The sequence below is a fragment of the Sciurus carolinensis genome, unplaced genomic scaffold, assembly GCF_902686445.1.
Source record: "Sciurus carolinensis unplaced genomic scaffold, mSciCar1.2, whole genome shotgun sequence".
In the NCBI taxonomy this organism is placed as follows: domain Eukaryota; kingdom Metazoa; phylum Chordata; class Mammalia; order Rodentia; family Sciuridae; genus Sciurus; species Sciurus carolinensis.
In genome coordinates this window covers 2,538,569-2,556,349 of record NW_025920120.1, presented here as the reverse complement: position 1 = coordinate 2,556,349, position 17,781 = coordinate 2,538,569, and the positions used below count along the sequence as shown (strand labels likewise).

Here is a 17,781-nt window from a genome sequence, read left to right as displayed (position 1 = left end):
TGCCTTTGTCAACTCCAAGATTGTGTGTGTGTGTGTGTGTGTGTGTGTGTGTGTGTGTGACAATGAGGAGTGAACCCAAGGACAATCTACCTCTGAGCTATATTCTCAGTTTCTTTCTTTTTTTTTTTTTTTGAGATAGGGTCTTATTACAATTTTCCATGATGGCCTTGAACTTGTGATCCTTCTGTCTCTCTCTCAAGTAGCTGGAATTATAAGCATGTACTACTATACCTGGCCCAATATCACTTTTAATTTCCCCAGTTTATAAATTATACAGACATAGGGTTATTGCTTATTTTTGTAATAGGGAAAAAACCCAGGGGCACTTTATTCCTGAGCTATATTCCCAATCTTTTTTTATATTTTAGCTAAGTTGTTGAGGCTGGTCTCATAATTGTAATCCTCCTGCCTCAGTCTCCTGATTCACTGGGCTTAATGGCAGGTGATGCCTGGTGGATTATCATTTTTTGGAATCTGGAGTCTTATACTTTGTCCTTCATTTTCAAACTCACTGTACTGTAGAAGATGTTACTGCTATGGTCTGCAAGTGTATGTTCTCCTAAAACACACATGTTGAAACCTAATTACCACTGTAATGGTATAAGGTGTGTTCACTGGGTGGTCATTAGGGGAGAGTTGTCTTGCCCCTTTCCTCCATGTGAGGACAGTAAGAAACTGCTGTCTGTGAACCAGAGCAAGCCCTACCAGATACTGAATCCCTTGATCTTGGGCTTCCTAGTTTGCATAGCCATAAGAAATAAATTTATTTACAAGGCCCTCAGTTTTGGGTATCTTGTTGTAGAAGCCTTCACAATCTAATACAATTATCATCTTCTCAACAAACTGTTTTTTTTAATTAATAAGGAAATGTGATGATGCTCTTTTAGTTTTCAAATAGAGAAAAATTAAGTACATTGAAGATAATTCTTTAAGAAGTAGTATTTGTTTCACTGTTTTGTTATTGTTTTTGCTTCTTGGGCTGGTGAGTTGGTAGAGGTGATGTACCCAACTGAAATAGTACAAAGAAATAAAACTGCAGAATAAACCAGTTCCACATTTAGTGGGATATTAACTTGGGGATTTTGCCAGACACTGTGAAAAAAATGAGAGACATAAAACAAACTTGGCTTGGCTCTACAAAGCATGATTGAAACCTATTATGTAGCACAGGTCATAGGAAATTACTAAATATTTTTAAAAAGTAAAATAACAAGCTGGTGATATAGCTCAGTTGGTAGAGTTATTGCTTTACAAGCACAAGGCCCTGGGCTCAATCCCCAGCACTTCAAAAAAAAATTCCTCAAACCAAAAAGGTGTCAGGAAGGTATTAGGTGTTTTATGGCAATACTGGCAACAAATGGAGACCTCTAACCCTTGAGGCTGAAGAAAATATGGCAATGCTAATGTCATGCCTGCAGGAGGCATGACCCCAAAGGATGATGAGAGCAGTTTATATGTTGAACATGGTAAGCTCATTGAAATTGGCTGAATGACATGCATTTAATTAACAGAGTATTTCTGATATAACAAGGCTTCTGCTTACACAGTACTGTCAACAGAGTGACAAACAAGTATAGCATACTTGGAGTATTTTCTGCTTAATAATAAAATTGTAGTCACCCAGTATGAAGAATTAGAACAAGTATTTCCACTATGGCTAGGACCAGACTTGCTCTAAAAATAGATGAAGAACTCTAGGAATACATTATCCATGGGCCATCTACATTAAAGTCTAATTAGATCTCTAATTCTAGAAGATAAAATAATTTAAATTACCATTCAACAATAGGTATTCTTATTGTAGAAAACAATGTGTGTAAAATATTAATACTGTAGCAAACCCTGTACCAGGCTGTAGGGAGAAAGAATGAACACATTAGGAATGCACCCACTCTTTATGGGTTACAAACAGTAGCAATACACATACACAAGAATTTAATGATATGCTTAAAATGCTAAATGGAGACACACTCAGAAATGGTCTGAGGGTGAGGGTGGGTGACCCCCTGAGTTGTGTGTACCCCAGGAAGATAAAGAGCTGCTAGCTTGATTATTTACAGTCCAACTATTCTCATAACATTGGTACTTTTTATTAACAAAGTACATATTAGTAGTCTTATTAATAATAAAATAGTGGCTAGAGATATAGCTCAGTTGATAGAGTGCAAGCCCCCCATGTAAAAGGCCCTGGGTTAAATCTCCAGCACAAAAAAAAAAAGAAAAAAGAGAAAAAAACTGTGTTTAATGGTAATTCATTAGAAATCTAGTTGTGAAAAAGTGCTATAGCAAAAGGGGAAACAAAAATACATGAAGAAAGGAAGGCAGGTCAAAACAGATGTTCAACAACTTTAGCCTTCTTCCTAACTTAGATTAGTATTTGTACTTAGTTTTCTTATGGTAAGATATTTTCATGTGCTGAAATTTCTGCTTGGAATAGCATAAAACTAATCCTGTAAAATTGTTCTGCAACTCCATCATTTAGGAGTGATCTAGGCAAAGACAAGAGAGCCAAAGATGGGACTACATGAATCTGTGACCCAAAACTACACTACAGAAGGCCAATGAGTAGAGATTTGCATAGTTCAGAGCCCTGGGTATGCACTCGCACCTTAGACTCGAAATGATGTTGAACTGAATATTTGGCTGCCTTACCAGCAATTTGGTTCTTGTTATTTTATGAGTTGAAGCTTTGATCTTGCTAGTGTGTCCTTTCTAAACACTGTGTACATGATCATTTTCCATGGAAAATAGTAACCTGAACATCGAGGTTGTTCTAATTCTAGTGTACCTTAGATAATCTGTAAGGGTAGTCTTCAATCAGAATCAGTAGTGGCAGGGCTTTCCTAGCTGCCTGATCAATATGCCATTCTTTCCTCCTCAAGTCTTTCCTTTGAGTAATGTGTTGCAGGATGCTTAAGCACACTGAGTGCACATCTTCAGTTTGTTGAGTTTGATGCACTTGTTGGCTGTTCAAAGCTCCATTCCCCAGTCAGGCCAAGGTCTCGGGGAGTTGAAGGTCCATATGCAGGAAACTGAGGTGAGGGGCTCAGGGTTAGTAACTGCTTACCAAGGACATGGGAGGCAGGACTTCAGGAAGGTATGTGAACACTTTTTTAAAAGTGTTTAATTCAAACCTATAATTTGTAGTTTCTAAAATATTGATCCAAAACACACTGTCTTCTCACACATGTGACCAGTGAAAATGAAAGGCTGAGAGAATCACTGCCTTCCCAAATAAGGGAACTGCACCTTTTCTAACATTTCTTGAAAATATACATTTGACAATTCACAAATCTCAACATAGGGAGCAATGCAATACACATATGGGCTGATACTGTTCTACGAGAGAATGTCCACCAACTACCTCTTAAAGGCTTTCTTTTTTTTTGGACTTTTTCAATACTTTGCCCATCATTTCCTAATTTCTGCCCTGACACTTGGTACAGTACCACTTGTCCTTTGGTTTGTGACTGAGTCCCAAGTAGGAGAAGTAGAACCATACGGTGGGGGCACTTGTTATTTATGCAAAGTATCATTTCTCTGTAGGCCACCTGATTGCACAGACAGTATGTGGGCTCATTTGCATCACTGGGAAGGTTTTCAGGGTTTGCTTTCTTCTGTGCCTTGGCTGTGAAGCCTGTTCTTTGAGGTCTTTGCATTCTTTTCCTTGGGTGTTCCTGAGGTGATGTCATCGTGGTCATGATTATTATTAGATATATTCATCACTTGATTCACATTGTTGAGTGGCCACAGGGTATGCTTGTAATTCATCTTTTCTGCCTGTGCAATGGTCTTGTTCTTTGCCTTCTCTTGGCCAGCATTGCAGCTGTTGCCAGTGGTGTCCTCGATCTCTTGAGGTGTCTCCAAGACTTCCACATGATGGTCCACTTGTCTGTTCTGGCTCTCTGCCAGCTCCATTATCTGACTCAGGATCTGAATCTTCTCATAACACAGCTTCTGGCTCCAAATCAGGGCTCTCTGGATGCAACACAGCACTCAGAATTTTTGGGCACCATCTGTCTCTCATTTCAACTTCTCATCATTTTCATGCTGTTATTTCAGAATTTCTTGGCATTTCACTTCGATCTCCTGCATCCCTGAGACATTTCTCATCAGGTGTAAAGGCAGAGAGTTGACGGAGGTCAGGTAATCTTCTACATAGTTCACCAGGTGGATCTGCTTTCTGTTGGCAGGATTCAGCATGGTTCAGACTGAAGCCCCCTCCACTCTGTGCGGCTTTCTGCTTCCTGCACACCTTCCCCTAAAATCAGATCTGCAAAATGCAGAGCTCTTGCTCTCCCATGACCCCTGTATTTCCCAGGAACCCCACCCATCTGGCCAGCAGTTGGACCTACCAGGCCACAGTACCCAGCACATACTAGCGGGCCATGGAGGAGGGGGCTCCCAGATGAACCCCCACTGACCAGGCACTGTGCAGGGTAAAGGGGGCTCCCAGATGAACCCTCACTGGTCTGGTATGGTGTGGGGCTGGGTGGGCAGCTCCTAGTAGTGCACACCCTGGAGAGAGGGTCGAAGGTTCAAGAGTCAAGGGCAGCTCACTGCTGTGCCAGGGTAGGGGGGCCCAGCCTAGTGGGCAGAGCCACACTTGTCCCCTAAGTGGGCACTTTAAAACACCCCCTTATGGGAAAGCCCTGAGAACTTCAGACCCTTTAGTGAGCATACTCCAAAAAAGCCTCTAGAAACTCACTCTGTGGGAAATAGTCCCCAACCCAGGAAAGCAAACTGAATACACCCAGCAGTGGGAGGCCCCGTCCCTGGGATGCGGCTGGGATGTGGAGGTGCCTGCTTCCCCAGGACCTCTGCAGCGATTCTCACTTGACCGCTTTGCATCACATGCTTGCCAGTGCCCAAAGGGCAGAAGGGTTAGAAGCAGTGCTTTGATCTCATGGTATCTCCTCCCCGCAGGAGCCTCCAGTCCCCAAAGCATATCTCGAGTTGTTTGGGACTCAGATACGGAGAGTCCACACTGGGCGGAGCCACATGGGGGTGTGCCCAGGCCACTGATGTTTTTTGCGCATGCCCAGCTCTCAAGTGGTGCCCGGGCTGGACAGGTGTATGCACAGCACAGGTCTGGACCTGCCCACTCCATGTGTGCTGGTGTCCTGGAGGCCTTGGCATCTTGTCCCGTGTTGGTGTCTGGCTGCTTCAAAGCTGGTGAAGACATGCTGTTTGCACCATGTGCTGCTGTGTTCGCTGGACCTCCCGCTCAGGTCAGGTGGACACCCTTTCCTCTGGGAGGACCGCCCTCGGGAAAGGCAGTTTTCCTCCAGTAAGGCCGCTGCGCGTGAGTATTGCTGCCTACTGTCGCCCTCAGGTAAGGCCGCCTCAGTAGTCGCCCTCAGGTAAGGCCTCCACCCTCGGCAAGGACTCAGGTTGGTGTGTCTTTGTGCAGTGGGAGCTCAATCTGAGACTGACCCCAGGGGTATGGGCCTGGAGGTCAGGGATCTAGGACAGGGAGGCCACAGGGGCTGGGCAAACATGGACGGGAGGCCAGGTGCTCCGTGTACTTGACCCAACCTGTGGCAGTGACCCCAATTGGTGACATATCCTGTCTTTGTGAGGTTGCTGCCCTCAGCTCAGGCCACCCTCTGCTCATGGCAGGGGAAAGCAGGGCAGGGCGGGTCAAGGAGTGGTGGGGCAAGGCAAGGAATGTCAGGGCAGGGCAAGGTGGGTTGGGAGATTGGGGCCGGTAGGGGCAGAGCATCTTGGGGCATTACCAGAAGTCAGCTTAGGGTGGGTTAACTGTGTGCATATTAGTGTGGCAGAACACTTACTTAGCATGTCAGAAACCCTGGCTTGGATCTCAGCAACACACACACATATATACATACACACACACCACAATAAATCTTCCTAATTCAGATGATTATATTCTAAGAAAAAATTTCAAATTCTTTTTAGAAGATAGAAGCAGAATGGTGATATATTTAATATCAGTTATTATATGGCATGATATTTAAAAACCACTCTATATAAAATTTCCTCAGGACTCAAATCATTATATTATTTAAGAGACAAGGCAGCAGTTGCTTTTTGTAATTCTGATATATTTATAAAAGCAATCTTTTGAAAATCATTTTCTTTTCTAATTTTCAAATTTAGAAAGGGTATCCATTTGTCTTCCTAAAGTTGTACATTTATCAGGAAATTTTTCTCTTTTTCCTTGCCATCAAAAGGATGGGCCTATTGTCACAGGAAGTGCCATGACTAGGTTTTATCATAATACCAATGTCCCTATGGCTTTCAGATCAAAGTCATGTATACCTTCTCATATTTGTTGAATTTATTAACAAAGTACATACAATTTTTATTATATTTAAAATGTTATCAAATTTGAATTAGTAGAAGCAGGGGATTGACATGTTATATTATGAGCTGAGCATCGTAAAATTAGTTTGATCATTTTGGGAGATTGGCATAAAGACTTCTACCCTGTTCTGTGATCAAATGTCTGACCTGTGTTATGGGGTGCAACTTAAGAACAGACTGATCACCACTGACAAGTCCAAATTTGAGAGTCTTTATTAAGCCAACTGACTGACTGTCTCACACAATGCTCAAAAAAATGGCTATTGGGAGAACAGCCCTGACCACAGGGTTCTAGGGGTTCTTATACTAAAAATCACTTTAATCATTAACATGAGGCATTGACATAGGGGGAAGTGGGTCAAAATGACACTTACCTAGGTACAAACTAAAGAATGTTTACTAACATCCACGCAATCACTGTTCACATGGTACATTGTTTAGGAGCAAAAGGAATCAAAAGAGAGAAATTCTTTACAATTTAGGAGTTGCCACTGTATATTATTAAACATGTCACACCAAGTAACGGATGATGGGCACAGAGGTGGGGTGTTCCCAGGTGTTCCCATGGAAGAAACTTATTTCCCACGTAACATGGAGTCTCAGAGCAAAATGGAGTCTGTTTAGTCAATTCCATTATAGTCTGGCCTATAAAATTCTCATGGTACCAAATTTATTAGCCCATCACAGTCTGCACCATTTTTTGGCAGTGAAAATTGAACCAAGTGACCATTGTAGCATGTCCGAGGCAAGCACTGAACTATATACATCACCAGTCATTTAAATGTTTTATTTTGAGACAGGGTCTTGCATAATTGACCAAATATGTCATCCCCCTTCCTTAGCCTGCCAAGTGCTGGGTTAACAGCACTTGGTGTTAAAGTGCCTAGCTTGTCCTGTAATGTTTGATGTATTATATGCTTCTAATATGTCCTTTCCTAAGCTAGACCATGTCAATTTTCCCTTGTCAAAAGTCAGTAAAAGCTTTTTTGTTTTGATGTATGCTTATTATGAACATACTTTATAATGAGGCACTACTGTTCATGATAGTCTAGCTGTGCAATCCACTCTGAGGAGAATATTTTTATTTTTTTAATTTTTTAAATTTTGAATATTTTTATTTTGATAGTGTCCACTCTTTCGGGTCTAACACGTTTTGCTAGAAGAAGTGATTATTCATTTTTTACTTGATTACAAAAATAAGACATACTTCTTTTTTTTTTTTTCTTTTGTGGTCCTGGAGGTTGAACTCAGGACCTCCTGCATGCTAGATAAGTGCTCTTCTGTTGAGCTGCATCCCCAGTACCTAGATCTTTTACTTACCATAAATTTTATGACCAGCTAGAGTGATAATAAAATCACTTAGAAGTTCAACTCAATTTGGAACCATTCAAGAGTTTGGACCTCCAATAATGATTTGAGATTTCTAAAAGGAAAAGTAATTTTCCAAAACACAGCAGCATCAAAGACCATCCATGGACTATGTTTCCCCAGCTTCTCCACTTCCTGCAGAGCATTGTGGAGGTGATGGACTCTGGTGTCCTTCTAACCTGTTCTGCTCACTAGGCTATCACAAAGCACAGTTGCATTTCCTTTGGATTCTCAGTTCTGCCTCTTCCTGTTCCAGGACCCCATCCAGGATCCCAAATGACATTCGGTTCCTGTCCGTATAAACTTCTCTTTGGGGGAGAACACTTTCTTAGACCTTCCTTGTTTCAATGACCTTAACAAGGTTGAGGAGGGCCTTTCAGGTACTTTTTACATTATTCTCTATTGGGGTTCATTTTTATCTTCATATTTATCCTGGAGCTTTGGGTCTGGGGGAGGCAGGTCACAGAGGTGGACAGCAGGAGTATTTGTGTAATGTAGCACTTAAAGTCAAATTCAGGGGAACATAGAAGCTTTGGCTTAGAAAGGATCATGTTATATTTTCAGATCATTTTATTGCCAACCACTGTCTTTCTGGTGGTGTTCAGGATTCTGCTACCCTGGGTCCAGTGAGGAAAGGGAAGTCACACAGTAATGAGAACAGAGAATGTTTAAGGTAAAGGATTAGTATCACAGGCTGTTGCCTAGAAAGAAGTAAAGAGAGCTATAAAAAATAATCATAAATGATGCCAGAGCAACCTATGCTTGTAGGGCTGTGATTGAGTAACCACGCAAATAGCCCACACAGGGTTTGAGATGCAAGCCTCATCAGAGAGGGCTTGTCTATGACTCACTGGACAGCAGAGAAAATGTGTTGATGAAATTTGTTAGAACATTACACTCACTGGCACCAGAGACACATGTTTATAGGAGGTATTTCAGCAGCACCTTGTTCTACAGACTTTTAGACTCAGGAGGGAGGGTGCAGAGAAAGCTGTGGGCTGGTGCAGAGCAGGACCCTGGTGCTGTAGACACCTGCCAAACAGTGGCATAGACAGAAGCAGAACTCTTCTCTCCTGCAGTGTCTCTGGTGAAATCTGCTGAACATTATCCATCAGTTGACATTGGTACAGAAACTAGAATAGCTTTTTCTTTGTACCTATTCAGTGGTATAAACATGGCAGCAAATTGCTGTTCTAGACTTTTCCTGAAGTACATGTTCATAGCTTTTGCACCCTCTGCCATCCAGAAACAACTTCTTGGAAGTGAAGTATTGGTAGACTCCTTTGATCTTAGAGTCCACTTCTGCCTTTGTTGTTCCCATTTAGCTGATCATGGTCATTTTCCTGCTCTGTACCCTCTCACAGTTTTAAATGTACAAAGGGAGTCCTAGTCCTGGACCAAATTTTTGGGTATTTTTTTTTCTTGTAAATAGAGTGAAAAGATTAATGGCTCTTTTTTATTAGCCTTAGGAAGTATTACACAGTTCCTTTGACTTATTTTACTATAAGGTTTTTGTTCTTGTTTTATAAACAGCAGACTAAAATAATCCTTTTTCATAGCTTTTATTTTATGATGTGTTTAAAATCAGCCAGGATGCTACAGTCAGGAATTCTGTCAGTATGTCTTTCAGTGAGTAGTTCTGTCCAATGAAAACAGAAACTAGGTAATTTTAGGGTTTTCTTTTTTGTAATTTTTTTCTTCACTTCCTTTACACATATATTAAAGTGCTGTAATTTGTTTGTGTTTATAGTCACAGGAAAATGTATGGATGAAGATGGTTTCAAAGTTTTATGATGGGGTTCAAGTGTCAGTAATATAGTGTGATGTTTTTGACTAGCTTTCATTTTGTTGCTGTTGCCACCATAATATAACAACAAGAATTCAGAATCAAAAATAGTTCATGTAACCTAATGCCAGCTGAGTTTTATAGAACAAGAAAGTGATTTGGACAAGATTAGTGTACACTCCTCAGTTATTTTCAGGTTGATACTCTGAACATATTTTTAAAATCTCTTGGGCATTTTACCAGTATTTTTATATTCTTTATATTTACACTACATAAAAAAAACTGTTTAAAATATTTGGTATTCTCTGAAATTTACTGTGGTTCAACACTGTATGAATAATTCAGAAAAGAATCTGTTGAGTCTCTTTCCACCTTCTCTGTGTTTCTGTATCTGTCTATGCATTTTCATGTTAATAATTTCACTGGTTAACCTGATTACACTGAAATATTAACTCTTCCAACTTTACTTGGGACTCAGATATCTCTACCAAGTTCTTTGCTACCAATTTACAGTGTTATTCAAACCTTTGAAAATTGCAAGTGTCACTACTTTGTAATTTGTTAATACCTTTGTATCAGAAGTTTATCCTGACTGGCTATTGTATTCCTTATTAACATCTTCTGATTTTGAACCCTTGAAGCTTTTAGCTTACCAGTTGTCCCCCTCCATTCCTTCTTACGTTTTAGTGTGGTATCACTAACTAAATTGTAAGCCCCTTAATACTTTTTTTCTCTTCATCAATATAATATGTTCTTCTTTATATATAATTTAATTAATTGATTTTGCTCTACTGGGAAGTGAACTTAGTGGTTCTGTACCACTAGGTATATCCTTAGCCTTTTTAATTTATTTTTTTAAATTAAAGACATTGTCTTATATAAGGCAGTTCTTCCAAAATACCCATTAGTCTGTGAACTTGTGATTGCCCTGCATCAACCTTCCAAGTCACAGGATTATAGGCATGTGCCAAACTGCCTCCCACTCTTTATAATTTTAAATGACATGGAAACTAAATTACTCATTAGCAGGGATCTTGAATTATCTCAATTTTAAGGTATTTTGCTAAGTGAAAGAAATAAGTAGGTGAATAGTATTTAGAGTTATACCTTGAAGTAATATTTTTGTACTGGGAATTTAACCCAGGAGTATTATACCAGTGAGCTACACTCTCTTTTTAAAATTTGGTGTCAGGTTCTTGTTAAATTGTCCAGACTGGACTCCAAGTTAAAACCCTCCTTCCTCAGCCTCCGAATAATTGATATTGTGTGAGTGTCACCATTCCTAGAATGTCCAAAGAATGTTTTAATCATCCTGGGGACAGGAGCTAACAATATATCTGAAAACATCTCATTAGTTCCATAGACTCAAAGGCCTAAGATTAAAATTAACTAGAAAATATTAAAGAAATAAGATATACATAGACCTTCCTTTTTTTTTTTTTTTTTGGTTATGGTATTGAGCCCAAGACCCCTTTAACATTGAACTCCATACCTAGCCCATTTATTTTTTTTTAAATTTTAAATCAGGGTCTCACTAAGTTGCTGAGGCTGGCCTCAAACTTGTTCATCCTGCCTCAGGCTCTTAAGGCACTAGGGTTATAAGCTTGTCATCACATACCTACCTTGAAAAGGCCAGTGAGTGGGAACCTGAAAAATCACTTTTTGAAGAGGTGACAGAAGATAAACTCAAAGTGTTTATGAGCTTTCAGGGGACTCAAATTATATTTTGAAACCCTGACTCCTCATGTGACAGTTTTTGGAGTTTTTCTGAAGAAGTAGAAAAGTAAAATAAGGTCAGAAAACTGGGGCCATGATCCAATGGCATTATTAAGTGTCCTTTCACAAAGAGATATCAGAGAGCTCAGTCATGCTTTGAGGTGCATGTGTACAAAAAAGGTCAGTTTAGGACACAGCAGGATAGTGGTCATTTTCAAACTGTGGAAGACCTCACCAGAAACTGATCCTGTTGGCTTCTTAATTTGGACTTCTGTCAGAAATGTAAGAAAATACATTAGTTAAACCCCACCCCAGTCTGTGATATTTTGTTATGGCAGTCCAAGTAGACTAAGACAGTTTTAAAAGTATTCTGGGGTTTGTTCTAGAAAAGTTTCCTTATCAGAAAGGGATTTATTAATGGTATCTGTGTTAACAAGGTATTTTCAGGTAGAGGTTTAATGTGGATGAAAAGGCATGGAAGTATGAGAAAGTATGTGGAAAAGAGGATAAGGGAACCTTAGTGAAGAGATGTTTGGAGGTGCTTTTGAAATGGGATGCAGGGTCACATCAGACTGTGCACTGCTGGAAATGTGGAATAATGGAGCTCAGATATGTGTACAGTTGTGTGACTTTGGACATGAGCCAAAATTTTAAGCCAAGATCTGAATTACTTCATAAAATGGGGATGTAGTTTTTTGTTCAATTTTTCTTTTGCAGTGCTGGTTATCAAATGCAAGATCTGGTGCAGGGTGGGCAAACCCTCAACACTGAGCTATATTCCCCAGGTGCCTTGTAGAATTTTTGAGAATAATTAATACATTTTTGTGAAATATATGGTTGCATATCAGGCATCTAATAAATATAGCAGTAAAAGATGAAAAAATAAGGTCTTTTGGAATCTAACCAAATTTTAAACTCCTTACACTCTGCTTGTGGAGGTGAATGCAGATTAGTTTTACATTGTTTTCAGGTGGGGTTAGGGTGGCAATCTACCTAGTTGTCTTTGTTTACTAATGTATCTCTGGAGGATAAATCAGGACCTTTGCTGAATGGGAGAGATCCAACTTGAGAAAGTGGATAAGGTGGTAATGAGTTTGTTTTAGAGAAGGGAGCCAGAACTGAATGAGGACACAGAGATGGCTGAGCACATTGGCACACATCTGCAATCCCTGCAAGTTAGTTGGCCACAGCAGAAAGATCTCAAGGTCAAAGTCAGGATACACATCTTAGATCCTGTCTTAAAAAGAACTGGGAATATAACTCAGTGGCAAAGCATATGTGGGTTCAGTCCCCAGCATCAAAAGAGAAAAATAGAAGACAATGAGGATCATGAAACTTGAGGGGTGCCAATCTAAGCAATAGATTTCTTTCTTATCTAACACTTCACAGAGATGAGAGATTATTGCCTTGGTCCAGGATCAGGAGTTTGGAAGATTGAGTGAGAGTGAAAGAATGAGAAGTTGAGACTAATGCAAGAGTTCGTAGCTAAAATCAGTATTCATGGGATCTGTTTGGTTTAGGAAGAAAGTGATGTGAGTGTCTGCCAGTTATGATCCACAGGCCACACATGGTGTGGTGCCTGTTTTTATACAGCATGTGAACTAAGGATGGTATTTGTGTTTTTCAGTGGTTGGAAAAAAACATCAATATAAAGATATTTTATGATATGGTAATTACATCAACTTCCAATTTCAGTATCCAAAAATAAAATTCCATTGAACTACAACATTGCTCTTTTATTTACATATTGTCTGCAGCTACTTTTGCCTTAAAGCAGTAGTAAGGTTCGGTAATTGTGACACAAAAGCTAGTGTCTGCAAATTCTTAATTATCAGTATCTGACTTTTTGTAGGAAGAGTTTACTAATTCTTATGCTAGAATATTAGCAACATTGAATTCAATTACCAGAAAATGAGCAAACTAGTAGGATCAGATGAGAGGAGGAAAGTAAAGATTTCAGAGACAGGACAGACACGTAAGCAATAGAGCATCAAGAGTTAAAGGAGTCAGAAAAGTGACTACTATTGTCATGGGATACATTGTTTCTTAGACATTGAAGAATCCTATGATGGTGGTAGACTGTGGTAGAGTTGCGGTAGAGTTGTTGGAAATCCCAGTGAAGGCGAAAGAATTGGTACATCAGAATTGGAAGTTAGGAGTTTATTACTAATTTAGTAAATAAAATGACAAATATTTTGACAAATGCTTTTAAAAATTATCAATTTCACAAGTACAAAAGTTATTTTTTTATATTTGTAACTACATGATTTATGATATTTTACATCTATTAGTGTTTTTATAATAATTCTTCCAAATTTCTGTTGATGACCATGTCCTCTGCTTTAAAAAAGAGTTTATTTGTAAGTACTCCTTATGTATTAGGATAACCTTGGCCACATGTAACTTTTTCCATATTTGTGTGTATTCTGATACTTTATCATGTTCCTGTTTGATCATGTGCTTTGCAAATGGAACATTTCATTTTTATGTAGTACTCAGTCTGTCTTTGGAATTAAATCTTTTGCTTTTTTAAAAACTTTGAATATCTCTCTGCCTAAAATGAGCTATGTAGTTTTCTGTTTTGTGGTTATGATTGCTCAGATGCAGACAGGTTTTTGAATTTTGTTTTACTTGCTCAGAGGCAGATGGGTGACTGAACATGTGAGTAAAATGTGATTACTGATATATTGTGTATACTTAGTTTTCACATAATCTAAGCTTCTTTTGATATGTATTTTTCTGGACTTGATTTATGTATGACTTCTAATAGATGACTTTAATTCCTTAATAATGTGTTGGAGATGATAAATTAGAGATGATGGTCCTGTACAAGGTATATCTACTGTAGTCTTCTCTGCTTCTTAACTTTAACCATAATTACAGGTTTTTCATTGTCTGTAAAACAATCTTTTCAATCACAAATGAAACAGTCATCATGATTTATTTAACTCTTGAGGACCTAATACTCAACCCAACTATTGTGACTCTAGATCCTTACTCTAATTTTATTTATTTGGGTCTTTCATTCCTATTTAGCTAAGGATTTATCAATTTTGTTTACATTTTCAAATAACCAGCTTCTTATTTCATTGATTTGCATATTGTTCTTTAGTTTCCACTTTGTTTATTTCTGCCATGATCTTTTATTATTTCTTTAATTGTACTGATTTTAAATTTTGTTTATATTTTTCTAAGACCTTAATATGTACATTGCTAGGTTATTCTCTTTTTTCTCTTAAATTTTATTGATTTCTCTGCTTTTAAAAATGCAGAATCTCATAGCTGTGAGCTTTTCTTTTAGTACTGGTTTTGTTGTATTTTTTAGGTTCTGATATTAAAAATCTTTAATTTTTATTTGATTTTAGAATTGTTTAATTCCCTCTTTGATTTCTTCACTGATACCCATTGTTCTCTGAAGAGTATTGTTCAGTCTTCGTGTGTTTGTATGATTTCTGTAGTTACTCTTGCAGTTGGCTTCTAGTTTTATTTCCACTATCTTATCACATACAAGAAATTGCTCACTTTTTAAAATATATTACCACTTGCTGGGTGGGGTGGTGTGAGCTTGTAATCCCAGTGACTCAGGAGTCTGAAGCAGGGAGATCATGAGTTTAAAACCAGCCTTAGCAATGATGAGGTACTAGACAATTCAGTGAGATCTTATCTCTAAATAAAAAACAAAGTGGGGTGGGCATGTGGCTCAGTGGTTGAGTGTCCCTGAGTTCATTCTACAGTACCCCCCCAAAAAAAATTAAGACTTGCTTTGTGTCCTATGTATAATCTGTTTTGGAGGATGTTTCCTGTGCTGATTAAAAGACTGTAGTATGTTGCTGTTGGTGGGAATACTTTGCTTATATTAAATCCAAATGTAATGCTGTTTCTTTGTTTATTTTATTTTATTTTTTGTTTCTGGATGATCTAGTGAGGATTATAGTCACCCACTGTCAGCAGTTGCAGTGTTGTGTACCTGTTCTACTAGCAACTTGGGAGACTGAGGGAGTGAGAAAATTTGATTTAATTTTAAATCAGTTTAACCATTAAGGAATGTATCTTATGTACTGCTGTATCCTCAGGAGCTGGTACAGGGTCTAGAATAATAAATGTATCTCTAAGGAAAGAGGAAATAGATACATTTAGCTATGGTCAAAAATTAAAAAGTTTAGCAACTAAGATTGAGGTAAACACTACATACAAAGCATAAAAGGCTTATTCTTCATGCTTTTAATTTTTAAATAAAGCATAGTGGCATATAGTATGTATATTATAACAATTGTATGCATGTCAAAAGTATTTTATCTGATTCTAGGGATTAAAGCATTCCACAGAAATAAGTCTGAGATAAATACATTTTAAATTAATTTATTATTTTTAGCTGTTGGATAATCTTGTAGAATGCAATTAATATTTTTTCATTTATTCTTAAAAAATTTTCCTTCTGACTTTATGCCAACTGTCATCCCTACAAACATCCAGTGCATATTATGAAAAATTAAGGTACTGAAGAATAGGGGAGGCAAGTAAGTAAACTGTAAGAAAGAAAAGGGGAGAGAAGAAAAATATCACAAAGTATGATTTTGATTCTTTTGGACATGTAAGCCATGCAAATGAGCATGTACAAAATTACATAGAGAAGAATACTGGCATTCAATTTTCTGCCTTGAGTAATTTGGAAAGAAAAAAATACTTTTCACAAAGAAAGGAAACACAGGAAGAAAAGGAATTTGTTAAATGTTTTTTCTTATGTACGTGACAGGAAAATAATTAATTTGAGATAGGCTCAATATAAATCTTGTAATCACTGAAGAAGAAATATAATGTAGGCAACCTGCCGATTTTGGTATTGAGATTGTGAGTGCAGCTCACAAGGTTTACATTCAAAACCCATAAATAATACCCATAACTCAATAATTATTTAAGAACAGCCCAATTAAAATGACCTAGGCACTATGTAACATACCTGTAATCTCAGCAACCTTGGAGGATGAAGCAAGATGATAACAAGTTAGAGGCCAGCCTGAGCAACTTACAAGACCATGTCTTAACATAAATATAAGAAAAGAAAACAAAAAATTACTTCTCTGGGTTCAATTCCCAATAACAAAGGGCATATAAATCAATGCTCTACATCATTAAGTAGGCAAGTGACATGTTGCAACCACAAAGAGGTAACAATTCACATATGCTTATGGCTATTTATAAACAAAAGGGCTGCAACTATAACTCAGTGGTACTGTGTGCTTACTAGCACATGCAAAGTCATTGGTCAATACCCACCACTGTAGGGTAGTAGGAAGAAAGGCATGTCAGTGAGAATGTTCAGAAACTGAAAACTCACACTCTCATACATCTTTGGTGGGAATATAAAGCAGCACAGTCACTTTGGAAAGAAGTTTGTCCATTTCTTAAATAGGTAAGCATAAACTTAATATACAGTCCAGTAATTCCGTTCCTAAGAATCCAGTCAAGAGAAAGAAAACAATGACTTACACATGAAAGTTCACAGCAGCAGTATTCTTAATAGTCAAAACCTAGTGATTCAACTACTCATTGACTGCTAAATGGATAAAAATGTAGTATATCTATTCATCAGGACATTATTCTGCCATAAAATGGAATAAAGCATTCATACAATCTATCACGTATAAGAACGTTGAAAAAATAGCGAAGTGAAAAACCCTGATGCAAAAGATCACATATTATATGATTCTATCTATACAAAAGTTTCAAAAAGGTGCTGATCAATGGAGATAGAATGCATATAACTGCTTGCCATGGGCTAGAATAGCAATCAGGAGTTCATCATTTGGGCATGAGATTTAATTTTTTTTTTTTGGCATAAAAGAAGTATGTCGAAAATGGAATATATTAATGTTTACAAGAACTGTGAATCTGTTAAAAATCTCTGAGTTGTTCACGTAAAACAAGTGGAATTTATGATATTAAAATAATAGCTCATTAAACAGGAAGAGAGAAGGAAGTCTGAGAGTGCAAGCACAGGATCACAAAAGAGCAAGTGTAACTGAGGTCAAAGGTAATGTAGCCTAGAAGACTAAAGAGCTGTCAGGTTTCAGAGGGATTCCTTGTCCTTCCTGATCCTGGAGGTATTCACTGAAAGTGGGGATATGCCCTGCACACAGCCTACCTCCTCATCTCCTGGCCGATGAGGTTAGAATCATATTTTGGAAAACCACAGTTCCATGGCACTCGCTCCCTTCTTCTTTCCTCTGACCATCACAACTGAGCTGGTGCTTGTTTTCAAGATAAGGTCTGATATAAATTACAGTCCTCACACACTGTCATAAAACTTCACAGTAAAAGCTGCAAAAATACCAAGAGGAAGATTGATATTGGATGAGGAATGATACCTTACTGCCAGCAAATATGGGTCCTGCAAAACCAGAACCTGAGAGCCATCACCACTTGACTTTCCTGTTTATATTTCCTGACATCATCTGGCTAAGTTTATGAGGCATTCCCTCACTGAAGGAAACAGGCCTTTCCCAGGAGAAACAACTTCCTCTACCTCACCCCTACCTGACATGATAGACAAGATCCAGAACCAGCACTGGCTTGTGCATTTT

The 17,781-nt window shown here is 38.3% G+C and overlaps 1 pseudogene; it reads right to left on the bottom strand.

Moving 5' to 3' along the window:
- Positions 1 to 3,367: 3,367 nt before the first annotated feature.
- On the bottom strand, positions 3,368 to 4,203 carry LOC124973740 (inhibitor of growth protein 1-like; annotated as a pseudogene).
- Positions 4,204 to 17,781: the final 13,578 nt, after the last annotated feature.